The 14,754-nt window shown below is 41.5% G+C and overlaps 1 protein-coding gene across 1 annotated transcript in view; it reads left to right on the forward strand.

The window, feature by feature from the left end:
- Positions 1-14,754, forward strand: part of LOC147723050 (uncharacterized) — a 555,558-nt gene that overhangs the window by 195,055 nt on the left and 345,749 nt on the right. The gene's annotated exons all lie outside the window — the stretch shown is intronic.

Raw genomic sequence — 14,754 nt, forward strand, 5'->3', positions numbered from 1 at the left:
TAAAATGGTTAGCTTTGACAAACTATGTAGGAATATTGAAACGTTTATTAGGAATTTCTTCTAATGATTGATTTGTAGTGGGGAAAGTGATGATCATGAGTAGACTAACATAATCTGACCATACATTCCTCTTTTCCGGACTGCCCAAATGTATGATATAGCTAATCATAGCAGCCTGAAAGAAATGGAAATGGCTTGGTGAGGCCATGATTAATAACACGTTTGTTTTAGCTAACAGTATTGTACATCTGATGTATACTAAGAATATTCTAAAGGTTTTAAATGACTGATAATAAAAAGGTACTGTACAAGAGGGAGAGTGGCGAAAAGTTTAAAATACATTAGTAGGATCACACAATGCCCAGATACAGAGATTTTCAGATTGCTGCCAGAAAGAACGCCCCCTCAAAAATCTCTTTAGCTCTCAAGTGATCCTCCATAGGGAAGTCAAACGGGTCAAAGCTTAACAGAGCCAGATATGTTAGGAAAAGCACACATCAACAATGGCAATTTAGATGAAGGAAGATGGTCGAAAAGTATGTTATCCATTTGAAAGCCTAGAGAGAAGACTGTTTATCATTGAAGTATATGAAGTGTGTCTAAGAGTTTGGAAAATTACCATGACGCATTATGGGTCTGTTAGAAATGAGGGGTCTTTAGTTGTCAGTGGATTGCACCCTGTCCAAGTAGGGACCCTTATTCTAGTCATGGTAACTGAATCACACAACTAAAATAACCCCTGTGCCCCCCCCTTGGTAGCTTGGCACAAGCAGTCAGAGGCAATGTGTAAACATTTGTACAAACCACACACAGTTACACCGTGAAGCCACTATAAAAGGACATCACCACTTTAGTAAAATAACCAATATTCATCTGTATAAAACAAGACCAAAATAACAAAAATCCAACATACACATTCAAGATAGCACTTTAAAAAGGTTCAAAACAGTTCAGTCCATAGGAAACTATGGATGTTTTGCTTTTATGAAAAAGTACCTGGGATGTGTCACAAATAAAATATGAAAACAGGTGCATGGTAGATGAAAGGCCACAAAACAAAGCAATGCATCGATTCCTTGCACCCAGGGAAGGTGATCTGTTGATTCCTTACTGCCAGAGGAGGTGATGCACCAATTCCTTGCTGTCAGGGGAGGTGGTGCAGCGATTCCTTACTGCAAAGGGAGGTGATGTTCCAAATTACAGATACGCTGTCTTGGTTCCTTACTGCTGGCCAACGTCGATGAAGAACTTGGTGCACAGGTGCGATTCATCAAAAATTTGGACATGCTGTGTCGATGCGGCAGTGGCAAAAAAGGTGCTGCATCAATTTTCCAACTGCATAGAAGGTGATGCGTAGACTCCTTCAGCCGCACAGTAGGGCCTGCGTCTGAGTCGGAGCTGGTGTCTCGGATGTTCGAGACAAAATGCTCAGGGCTCAGACTTTCAGTCGCACAGCAGGCATTGCATCGATTCTTCTGCCGCGCCACTGTGATGCGTTGGGTTTTCAACCGCACGGTGGTGCTGCGTCAGGATAAACAGGTGCTGAAGGGTGGTGCGTTGATTTTCTTCTGTTTGCAGCAAAGCCACCTCATAGGGCCCAGAACTGGAATTGGCACCACTTGGCAAATCAGAACTCACAGCAAAGGATTCATGGGGTTGTAGGTGAAGTCTTTGAAGGCCCTGAGACTTCTTAGCAAGAGGCAAGCCCTCACAAGCCCTTGGAGAACCTTGGAAGCAGGATACAGAAAGCAAAGTTCAGTCCTTTCACTGCCCAAGACAGAAGCAGCGATCAGTAGGTCAGATCAACACAGCAACAAGCAGAGTGGTAGTTTCCCTCATACAGCTTATCCAGCTCTTTTTCATGGAAGAATCTCCTCTAAATCCGGGAGTGTTCTGAAGTTATGGTATCACAGCTCCAATACTTATACCAGTTTCTGCTTATGAAGCAGGCAAACTTTAAAGGAAAGTCTTTGTAGTGCACAAGACCGTTTCTTTTCCTGACCTGGCTCCAGACACTCTACAGAAAGGTGAAGACAGCTTTGTTTGAGGACAGGTACAGCCTTATTCAGGTGTCAGTGACAACTCCTCCCACCACTCTAGCTCAGGAAGGTCCATCAGCCTGGTGATGAGCACTCAGGATATGCAGGGCACATCTCAGCTCCCTTTGTGTGACTGTCTAGAGTGAATGCACAAACAGCCAAACTGTCAGTCTAAACCAGACATGGATTCCACAGGCAGGCAAAGGCACAGAAAGGGAAAGTAAGAAAATTCACACTTTCTAAAAGTGGCATTTCAAACATGCAACTTAAAAAACAACTTTGCTAAAAGATGTATTTCTAAATTGTGAGTTTACGGACACCAAATTGCAAATCTCTTTCTCGTCCCAATTGGAAGTTACACATGTAAGAGGTTTCAAGGCAGCTCTAATGATAACAAAACGAAATGGCCAGTATTTCACCACCAGGACATGTAAAACACACCAGGGCATGTCCTACCTTTCTCATACACTGCACCCTGCCCATGGGGCTACCTTGTGCTTACCTTAGGGGTGCCTTACATGTAGAACAAGGTAGCGTTTGGGCCTGGCAGATGGGGGCACTTGCCAGGTCGACACAGCAGTTTACAATTGCATACACAGACACAGCAGTGGCAGCATGGTTACAGGACTACTCATATGGGTAACACAGTCAGTGCTGTAAGCCCACTAGTAGCATTTGAATAACAGGCCCTGGGCGCACACATTGTACAGTACTAGGGTCTTACCAGTAAATCAAATTAGCCAATCATGTATAACCAATCATAATCACAATTTAAACAGGGAGTACTTGCACGTCAGCACTGATCAGCAGTGGTAAAGTGCCCAGAGTTCTAAAACCAGCAAAAACGATATGCAGCACATGTTCAGAAGCAAAAAGACAGAGGGAAAACACGCCAAAGATGCCAGGTCTAACAGGGTCTTTTCAGTAGGGAGAATATCCAAAAGCAGGAATTGAACTGAGTGGAACTGAAATTCCTTATTGTGGACTCAGTTGCTAGAGGTGCTTTCACACTTAGTCATTTTCATGGAGCTCTGTCAGATCCATTGATAGTTATTCAACTATGCAGTTCCCAGGTGGTATGGGTCAGAACAGATCCAGAATGGAAAAAAGGAGGAGATCAGGTTTCACAGATAACCTCTTCTCCTGATGGATGACACCACTATGTCACAGGCTTATTGGTGTAGGTCCACAAAGGATTCAATTATTTGTTTTGGAGTTGTCCTTTAGAACATACATATGTGGTTTGGACTTTCAATTCTTGGATTTTAGATACATTTCTCCTTTATGATGCAGGTGTAGGATCTTGCTGCCTTCCCTTCTCCTCTCTTGCTAGGCATTGAGCAACTTCTAGGCAGTGCACAATGCATGCAGCCTACGACAGGGATTAAGTCAAGAAGTCTCCCCTTTGCACTAAGAAAAAGGTAGACGTGACTTCAGCCTATGCAATACATTTCCTGGATGGTACAGGATTGGAATTGCACAGCTTTATACTGCACAGTCATTTACAACTTCTGATGGGCCACCTTTCAAGCCAAATTTGGCTTGTGGTGTTTGTATGTCTAAGCACATATTACTGCTCTACAGCATTATTCCAAAGATTGGTTGTAGGCAATAGAAAGCTCATTAGTGACTTCATTCTAAGGTCAAAATGGCTTCAGAGATCCTTGGTGGGGATGTAATCTCAGAGAGACGGTGATTTCCAGAAATCCCCACCTTCATACTATGCCATGTGTGTCCTCTTGGGGCTAAAAACATTTCTCTGTCTGATGTGCCCATTTTTGAGGGGGTCATATGGCTTCAGTAGCCTCTCCGGAACTACGAGCTGCTGTTACCCAATTCTGGAGCCATGGAGCACTCTGACAACTGGGACCTGCCCCAGCCGCCAAAGGACAAATAAGACTGAATCAAGAACGGCGGCATAAGGCTCTAAACATTTTAATATAAACTTAACATGCAGCACTAAATCTCATTATCGTGTGCAAGGGCACACAGAAGTCCCCCCTGCCAGCCCTGAACACTGACTGTGCCATGCTGCTGTGAATCTGTGAAGCTATCATATTGTTACTAACTTTATCAACCTAATAAGAATAAAGGTTTATCTAATTTCAATGATATATAACACTACATGGCCAATGCAATTATTGAGTGCTCTCATTTTGTTATATGGTTGGAATCTGATTTCTAAGCCTACATCACTTTCCAAAAATTGACTTAAACCTTACCTTTCCCTGAAAATCAAAGCCAAAACAAAAGGTACTTGGTTGGATTTAGTTAGCTCGCAGTAGAACCTGGTTCCTGAGGTTTCAAGGAAAGCTGGCAGTACTTTCTACAAGGATTACCCAATACTCCTCACTTACTCAGGCCCCACAGAACTGGCTTGACATTCAGTACTGCTTGTTTGGCATCTTTCTCTTGCAATATTATTCTCTGTAACAAACTCTGCTGCTCCATGGATATAGTTACACAATATTTGAAATGCCTAAAATAAACGTATTTTTTTGCAGAACATTTTATTAAAATGTTTATAGTTTTGTAAACTTTGAAGCAGACCTAATAATGCACTTGGAATTTGGTTACATAGGCTTAAAATGCGTCCACAATTGTTGCTACATGTTTCACTAAATCCAACTCTTTCCAGGTGGTCTACCACACAGTTATAATAAAATCTCAGAAGAAAAGAGTCCTTTGGGGATAAGTCCCTAAATACTTTTTTTGGCTGAGGTTTTATCATAACTGGTGTCTGGCTAAGCTCCGATTTTTTTTAACATGGCACATTTATACCTCTCTTGAAAGAACCCCCCATCTGACTCAAAGTACCCTGTCACCCTTCTACTTAACAGGGTCAAGACTGATTTGCATAGTGCTGGGTCCAAACTGGGGTGGTGTGGTGAGCAAAAGAATGATGGATTAAACCCAGATCCTTGTGACTGGGGTTGAATGTTTGCAATGGCCAGCATTCCGTCCATCAATTGTATCTTTTGCATATGCACCCTTCTACTTGAAGCAGCTAAAATATTATAATATCATATAGCAAAACAATTGTCATTTTCTAGAAGCACAGACTCCTTGATGATACTCAGGCTGGTTCCTGCCTCCGGAGAAACCCCAAACTTGTCCTCACAGCCATTGCCAGCGATCTCAACATTGCCTCTAAAAGGATAGTGCCCATGCCCTAACAATCCTTCTTTTGTCAGGAGATTTTGTCACTGTCAACCACTCACTATTACTACATGATCTTCAAAATACTGCCATATGTGACTCAGGGACGCCACAGTGCCACTCTATTTTATTTAACTTTGTTGCTGAGCAAATGCTCTATTGCCCCCATTGCCTACACCTATGGGGTCTGTCAAAGCTCCACATTGTCCCCTTATCCGTAAAAACTCCCCTAGCCACATGTTATGACTCTCTGAGGTTCGATTTTCATTATTATGCAAACCATACCTAGATTTGGGTTTGTCTTTCTAGCTCATCCAGCAGCAAACGTCTACTCTGCAAGACTGACTAGATAGATGAAGATTAAATATCAACACTGATAAAAGACAAATACTTGCCAGCAAAAACAAAAACCCCTCTCTCCGGTCGCCTTCTCTTCTACCCTATCGTAAGGGCACATATCTTTGAAAAAAAATTCTTCTTTGCTCAACCAGATACAAGCGATCCAAAATCAAGTGGCCCGTCTTATTTTTTCTGCCCCAAGATTCTCCAAAGCTTTGCCTTCTTCTTGCCCATCTCCAATGACCCTCTATTCTTTTTAAGTTTTAAAAGTGAATTTTGCTTGGTAACAATGCAAAACACAATAAAATAAAGTATGGAGTAAACAATAAACATATACTGATAATGTTAAGATATAAGGGTTAAAACCTGAAAAAGGTCGGAAAGAGAGAAAGGGAGGGGTAACATCATATACCATCAAACAACTGCATACCATTATATAATAATAACACTAAATGCATAAATATAAAAACTAGCGAATATAATACAATACAAAGCAACAAATATATGTAAATTCATGGATGTTTAGGTACTTCTTAAATATGAGGGTTACGTGAATATGTCTTGTTGGCAGAAAAATGTATAACGTTTATGATGTTCAACCAAAGAAGATCTCTTTTCATAGCGAGAGTAACTGGATGTACATATATATCTAATCTATGATTATAGCAGACTCCATACCACCATGCCTGAAAAGATACAGAAGACGCATCCTTCCATGACTTGGTAATCTGTTGAAAGGCAACAGCAAGGAGTAAATCAATTATACAAAAATCACTAGATTGAGATGACCAAACCTCTGAAAGCTTCCCAGGAAAATGTGTTGAAGAAAATGGGATGTGTGTTTGAAAAATAATGTTTATCAGTTGCCAGATTCATATCCAAAAGTTATGGATAGGAGACATTAAAATAGCATGTGTTTAAGATCTGCTGGATAAACAGTACATGACCAACAGGAAGAGGGAATATTGGGATCCATTTGATATAATTTGGCAGGTGTTCTTGGAAGACTGTTATAAATGAAAAACAAACTACTAGCTAGCAGACTTGCCCCCGTAATCCATAAAATGATCTCGGTTAGGCAACATGGTTTTGTCCTGGCAGATCAACCACTGATCACATTCAGAGGGTGATCTCACTCTTTGACATGGCTGAAATAACGGGAGACCTTATGGCACTGATATTGCTAGATGCTGAAAAAGCATTCGATAGGGTCCCCCGGCAATACCGATGACCGCCATGTCAAAGAGTGGGATAGGGGAGCAATGTATCACAGCCATCCGCATGATGTATGTCAACCCAGAAGCGGTGGTTACAATAAACGGGGATACTTCCGACATCTTCAAGGTGACGAGAGGGACAAGGCAAGGCTGTCCCTGCTCACCTTTACTATTCGCCATCTTCATAGACCCGTTTATTAGCAGGTTAGAAAACAACCAAGCCATAACGCCGATAAAGACCCCCAATGGAGACATTAAAACACTAGCATATGCGGACGACATCGCTATAGTCACAAGCAATCCTAATGAAACACTAAACATAATGAAAGAAGAAGCATATAACTTTGGGGAAATATCTGGGTACAAACTAAGGGGGTCATTAGGATCGCGGACGGACTTGCGTCCGTCCGCGACCCCAGGGCAGGAGGGAACCTCCGCATGGCATGCGGAGTTCCCTCCTGTGCAATTAGGATGTGACCGCAAGGGTTGCGGTCACATCCTCTATTTTTAACATTGCGGCGGGTGGAGCTTCAAGCTGCACCCGCCGCAATGTTAAAAATGCACGCATTTCATTTGCATGCAGTAAGAGGCAGGCACCGCGCGGTGCCTGCCGCTTTCTGCATGCAAATGCAGGGGGGTATCATAGGTACCCCCCATGTGCACCCCCCACCCCCCCTTCACCTAGGGGGCCCGCAACGGGCCCCCGCAGTGAAGTTCCGTATGCTTTTCCACGGCGGAAAACCCGCCGCGGAAAAGCATACTTTACAGGCCATCCTAATATGGTGGACGGTGTCTGGAAGACACCGTCACCATATTAGAGCTTTTCCGCCGCGGTTGTAAGCCGACCGCGGCGGAAAAGCTGCGGACGGAAACCAGGACCCACCAGCCATCCTAATGTGGCGGTGGGTCTTTGGTCAGTCCGCTGCGGTTTTTCCGCATCCTCTGGGCCGGCGGTGCCTTTCGCCGACCCCGAGGATGCGGAAAAACTGCAATCATAATGACCCCCTAAATCAGGACAAGACCCAGGTCATAATCAACAATAAAAGCAACCTTAGCGACACCAGGGTAGTTGATAATGCAGTGTATCAAGGAGTTAACATCACTTCAAATCTAAACAACTTAGTTAACTTGAATATGAATCCACTGTTGAAACAAACAGAAAAAACACTGAAGAGATTGCATAATCTACACCCAACTATTATTGGAAGATGCAAACTAATTAAAATGTTAATTTTCCCTAAATGTTTATATTTTTTTCGAACTATATGTTTACATTTTGACCCACAAATCTTCAAAAAAAGTGATGCTATTTTTTCCCGATTTATTTGGGGGTACAGCAGATCAATAAGAGCCTTCAAGTTTATCACTTTGCCTAAAGATAGAGTTTGTCTTGCCCTACCTAATCTTAAAATGTACTGGTGGGCCTCTATACTCAAATATAGCAGAGCACTTTTAATTTCCGATAAAGATACTGACTATGAAAGGTTGGTCCCTACCCCACAAGAACTCATTCTAGGTAATGATACAAACGATCATCTTTCGCGACTGACTTATGATTGTCACTTTAAAAAAGTTTGTTTTAAATCGCTAATGGGAACCTATATGGCTTGGAGTCATATACGTAAACTTCTGGGGATTGGTAGGTCTTCGCATTATACGAGTATCTCTGGAAATAAGAATCTTCATGAACTATTTACTGACGCTTGTATGAAACGATGGGTCAGGCTGGGCATTACAAAATTCTGTGTATTTTATAACTCAACAGATTTTAGCTCATTCGAAATACTAAAAAATAAATTTGGCCTAGAAAACCATGATTTCTATAAATACTTGCAACTTAGAGCCTTCATAACGAAAAAAGGGTGCGGTAGTGCGGCCTTCCAGAAAATCCAGGTAATCGAAATAATAGCACAAAATAATAGAGTTAAAATCGGGCAAATCAATAAAAATTTGACAAACGCTTCTCCTGACGATATGGACAAACACATTAAAAAGTGGCACAATCAACTGGAGACATCGGAAACTACAATCCATAAAGCACTTGAATTTTCCCAATTACTATTAATAGCATCCAACCTGCAATCGCAATATTACAAAACCTTTTATCAATTATATTATACACCCCAAAGAATAGCCAAATGGAGTACGGGGAAAGGGAGCCAATGTCCTTGAAGCGCCCATCCCGAAGCAGACTTAATTCATATGTTGGCCACCTGTAAAGAACTACGGACTATTAGACAGGAGGTCTCCGTGTTTCTCTCAAGAATTTTTGAAACAAACTTGGAGATAACTACCGTGGAAATAATCCTATGGGTTGATGGTGATATTAGACCAAACCAAATAAAGGGACTAGTGTTTGTAGCTATGGCAGTACTCCGAATTTGTCTTGCTACGGCCTGGCTTGATCCTCTCCCACTCACGTTTCAACAGTGGCGAGCACGACTATTAGCAACTTATAGCCTGGAGATTTCAATTTACAGTAGAAAGGGTAGGAACATGAAAAAGAAAGGATTAGCAATATGGGTCCCCATAAAGCACTGGGTAGAAGTTACTGACTAGTCACGTCTTGAAAGTTTTCTTTATTATATTTTTGGGTTAAATTATGAATGTGTACAATAATTTATTCACATCTATCATTGTTTAAATTTGTTATTTAAAATGCCTGTATGAGGACGGGGTGGGGGAGTTGATTGTTTAAAAACTGTAAATATCCTAATCAAGAATGGTTTAAAAATAAATAAATAAATGAAAAACAAATTTTGAGTGGTATTTGCTGCTCTGGAAGATTTCCTTATTTTAGTTAAAATTTTAATCCATACTAGAACTGGGAAAGAAGTTTGCAAATCAGACTCCCAAAAACATTCCACCTCTGTTTTATCTTAGTAACTGAAAAAGAAGTTAAGTGTTTATTAATTTGAGACACAGAGGGAGAGATACACAAGATCGACCTTATATTAGGGGATGGAGGGCAAATCATAGGATTAGGCGGTAATTTATCATAAGAGGATTGAACCACAGAGATTAAGGATGAGTAATTGGATTAACATGTGAAGGGCTACCGAAAAAGGAACACAAACCTCATCTTGAAAAAGTTGAAAAGTCCATCTAAGTCCTTGGGCCAACCAATCGTTCCCAAAAAACAGGTTTATTATTGATCTTAATATGTTTATTATACCAAATTGATGAATTTAAAAACTGAGTTTTATTACTTTGAGAAGACATGAAAAGAGGTTGGAAGACCTTACAAGCATTTTAAAAAATCGTAAGAGATAATGTTAAGGGTTTATGAGAAAAGAAGATATACCCCTCAAAAGAGAAAGGATGAAAAAAAGATTTTTCAAGATTTATCCACAAGAGATAGGTTATAGAATCATTTTGTGATGACAAAAAGGAAGATTGTTTAAGAAAGAAAGAAGTATGGCAAAAATGAAAATCCGAAAAGTTGACCCCTCCCACATGTTTAGGTCTTTTGAATTTACAGATAGATATTCTAGCTTTTTTATTGTGCCATAAAAACTTTGATAAGATATTATATAGTTTCTTATAATGTGAACAAGGAATATTTATAGGAATGCTGGATAAATAAAACAGTATTATAGGAATTAACATAATTTTTATAATAACTAGAGGACCCCTTCATGATCAAAATAATGGATGCGACCAAGATGTAGACGGAATTAATACCGACTCTAATTCTTTCAGATTTAGGGTGACAGTTTCTTTTACAGAAACACTAAACCTTAGTCCAAGATATTTATTTTGATCTGAATTCCAATGGAAAGAAGAAGAAGTCAAATCTGCATGAAAACATAATTTATTTAAGGGAAGGATTCCACATTTATCAGCATTTAATTCATACCCTTAGATAAAAGCAAAGTTATCGACTTCTATCAAAAAGGCTGGTAAAGAAGTCTGTGGCTGAGAAATAAAAAGAAAGCTGTCATCCGCATAAACTGGAATTTTAAAGTGTTTATCGGAGTAGAGAAAACCTTTAATATGTGAGTTCAACCGAATTTTTATTAAAAAAGGCTTCCAGGGCATGAATAAACAATGGGGGAGATAAGGGAAAACCTTGTCTGACACCTATGTGAAGGGAAAATGACGGGGACATAAGTCCATTAGCTAAAATAGAGGATTAGGGAGATGAATATAGTAAAGAAACATACAGCCTTATTCATGAAGCCGAAATCGGCTCGCAAAGGGCCAGATTCTGAAAATCTGGCCCTTTGCGAGTGCGATTTTTGCATTTGGGATTCATCATCCCAAATGCAAAAATCGCTAATTGCGATCTCACAATTTTGCGAGGAATTACATTTAAGTAATCTCTATTTGAGATTCCGTAAATGCAATTCATCATCCAATTTTGTTTTGCGAATTCGCAATTTCTGGCCGCAATTTACCGCGAGGTCAGACCTCGTGGTAAATTGCAAAAACTCAGAAAAATGCTTTTAAATGCATTTTTCTGAGTTGCATGTTACACACACACATGTCCTTTGGACATGTGTGTGTGCAACACCTGTGTAAAATTTCATTTGAGGGGTGCTACAGGGTGTCCTTTGGACACACCTGGCACCCTTCAAATCTCTATCTTATTTGCGATTAGCTAATTGCTAATCGCAAATAAGTAATACTCCCCATTCATTCCTATGGGCCTTTTGGCCCATAGGAATGAATGGCGAGTTATTCCTTATTTGCAATTAGCAATTTGCTAATCGCAAATAAGGATTATGTAGGAATCGCATTTCTTTATGTAATTTCTACATGAATCCCGTTTTGCGAGTCCTTAATAGCGATTCGCTATGAATCGCTATTAGGGGCTCGCAAAACGGGAGAATGATGAATCAGGCTGTAGATTAATAAATTTCAAGCCAAAACCAGACCAAGAAAGTGTGGAAAAAATAAAAGACCGACTAACTCTATCAAAAGCTTTCCCAGCATCTAAAGAAACCACAGCCAAAGAATATTTATATGTCTATGATTTGTTTTTTGCAATTATGATTTGCTTAGGGCTTTAAAAAAATCTAGTATTATCTGATAAATGTCTACCTTCAATGAAACCACATTGTTCCTTCCAAATTAATTGAGGTAGTAAAATATCCAAATAAAGGGCAAGTATTTTCACAAATATCTTATAGTCTAAACTGATTGAAGATATAGGCCCATAGTTTTTGCACAAAGTATGGTCTTTATTTACCTCAGTGCAAGGAGGAAGCCATCAGTCATCGCTGGCCCCAAAGAACCTTGTTAACGTACCCTTTCAACTAGAGATTGCACTTGTTGTTGAGCCTGCTGTTTTGCCCCTTTAGAGACTGTCAATAGTTCATCCATTCGCCCCCTGACTAGGTCTGTTTGCAATCCCTCTCAGCGAACTGTGGCCCAACCTCCAGCACCAGCTACAAAGAGAAAGTGGGATGGGGCTCAACAGAGGAATAAAAATCCAAAAAACCCTAAACTCCAAAAACCTTCCAGAACTGGCATGAGAGAGTTTATTACAACTTCATTAGGGGCGGAGATCCCTTCACCACCTTGTGCGATGGGGCTGACAGGCCTAGACTCTACAGAGGCTCGTTCCCTACGTGATGAAGTGGATCTACTGGCATAAATGGGAGCCCCCTTTACTTCGTCTCATCGTCCTCTCATTGACAGACTCTCCCTCATAGAGGACAAACTTTTGCACATTGAAACTTGTTTGGTACTACATAAATCAACCAGTAACTTGCTAGGAGGGGTCAGTCTGGTCTAGCTGGCATGACCTGTGCTCCAGTACACATTCCCCGAGTCTATAATGGCTTACCACCTGTACCCTCAAGCAACCCGATATTACCTACGTCTAGGGGGTTAGCTGAGCCGGTCCCCTTGAGAATTCGGGCAATGCACTCCATGGTGAAGGAGACCCTAATCTGACCTCAAATCAAGTAATTTCTTCCCAAGAGGGTGATTTAATTTTGGTTCCTAGGGGGAAAGATAAAGCTGAAAATCCGCAGAGATCTGTGCTAGGCTGGGATTTAAAAATTTCTAGTCTCCCATGTATAGATCTGCCACCTGAATCAATCCCGTATGTTGTTGTCTTGGCCGGTGTTCCTGGGCTGGCCCATGATAAGGTGGAATCATATTCGGCCCTTAAAAATAAATGTTTCCACTGGCTAAACCTCAACAGACCACTTCCACGACAGGAACATAGTGAAATCTTGTTTGCTTGGAGAGTTAGCTGGGTGGGCCAGTGTAAGAAGGACACCGAGGGTGATTGTATACTGATTAACTTCAGAGATAGCCAGGTGGTTAACTACCTATGCGACTGGCAGCTAACAAGGGCAACCTCACGGATAAGGTCCCTTTCCCTAACCTACTTCTACCCCCTCATTCACTTTATCCTCTTTCAGAAAGTTGGGGTAAACGATGGGTAGGCAGGGAATGTTTGCCGCAGGCAGGAAGAAAAAACATTAGTTACGCTAATTCCAGCGCTCCCTTTCCCTTTGTTCTCCCCATAACAATAGATTTAGCACCCTAGACCAAGTTGATTGACTGACTTGTTGCAGTCAAGTCTTATGACTTGATGAGGGAGACACGACTAAAGACCAGTTACGGACCCTGAAGAGGGGTCTAATAGCTGAGGATATCTATAGGGGAGCCAATGATGATAGTGAGGGGGTTAGCACCTGCAGTCCACCTGGAAGGGCGGGGAGCTTGCAAGTTACTACTGCAACCCAGGGAGAACTTACTTGATCCCCGCATGCCATAGGAATAAATATGGGTCAGGAAGAGGTGCTGTTTGATAACTTTGTTTTGAGAAGTAATGACTGGGTCCAAACAGAGAATGTTCAAGGGGAAATAGTGAGCCACTACGATTCTAGGCCTGAAACCACGGGGACCACAGAGAACTAGCGCACCCCCAATTCCAGGGCTTAGGATATTATCATGGAAAATAGCTGGGCTCAAAGCAAAAATGGATATCCCTGAGTGGGGCAAATTTATCGACTCCCACGAGATCTCCCTATTCCAAGAGACCTGGGCTTTGGAGTCGCTGCATAGGGTTGGGTTTGCCACTTATAGTAAAGCTGCCACTTAGGGGCTAAGGGGCAGGCCTTCCGGAGGGTTGAGCATCTGGGTCACTACACATCTTGGTTGTTTAGTCAAACCTATAGACACCCACTCCCCCGATATTCTATGTGTTGTACTCTCCTTTAATTGTTCCCCTAAGTTGGCCATTATCAACGTATACTCATGCCCTGTTAAGTATTTGTCAGACTGCGCAGACGTTGGACTGCCTGACTGCCTTTCTTTCTACGTTACCTGAGCAGATCTTCCCCATTATTGGCGGGGACTTCAACTCCCATTTTGAACGCCTAAATGGTCTATCCCACCCCATAACGAGTGACGAGGATGCCTCGTGGGGTATCCCAGCATGCAACAAATACCCCTTGAGGGGTTGGACCCCTCTAGCCCTACAACTGACCACATTAACTCTTAATCATTCCTTGAGAGGATGTAATGGCCGATTGTTTGCAGACAACCCAGGGAAACATACATTTGAAAGAAATGGCAAGGCGTCCACAATAGACTGTATTTTGGTGAAGGTGGGCATCTGGCACAGGATAGTGAATTTTCTGGTTCAGTGTCATCCTGAAAGCGATCACAAGCCTTTAGTCATTACTCTGGATTGGTGTAACTTGGCAGCTGGGAACGCTGAGACTGCTCAGCCGACCCCGAATTAATTGCTATAGAGAGTAGGAGAAGAATCCACTGGGCAACCTTCCTACAAACACCTGAGGCAAAGGCTTCCTTGTACAAATCGATTCTACCCTTTTTGGAAAAGGCTAGTCTTATTCCAGATAGATGTAGTGATATTGATTGTCTGGAGGAGTTGGGGGCATTTCGCCAGGACTTGGTTGGAATACTGGCTGAGTATTTTTATACTTCTTCAACCAAGAAAAGGAAGGAAGAAAGTGGTAACAGTCCTTGGTACAATAGGGCATGTAAAGAAGCAAGGACAGATCTACTGA

This window comes from Lissotriton vulgaris, chromosome 4_1, assembly GCF_964263255.1.
Source record: "Lissotriton vulgaris chromosome 4_1, aLisVul1.2, whole genome shotgun sequence".
NCBI classification, from domain to species: domain Eukaryota; kingdom Metazoa; phylum Chordata; class Amphibia; order Caudata; family Salamandridae; genus Lissotriton; species Lissotriton vulgaris.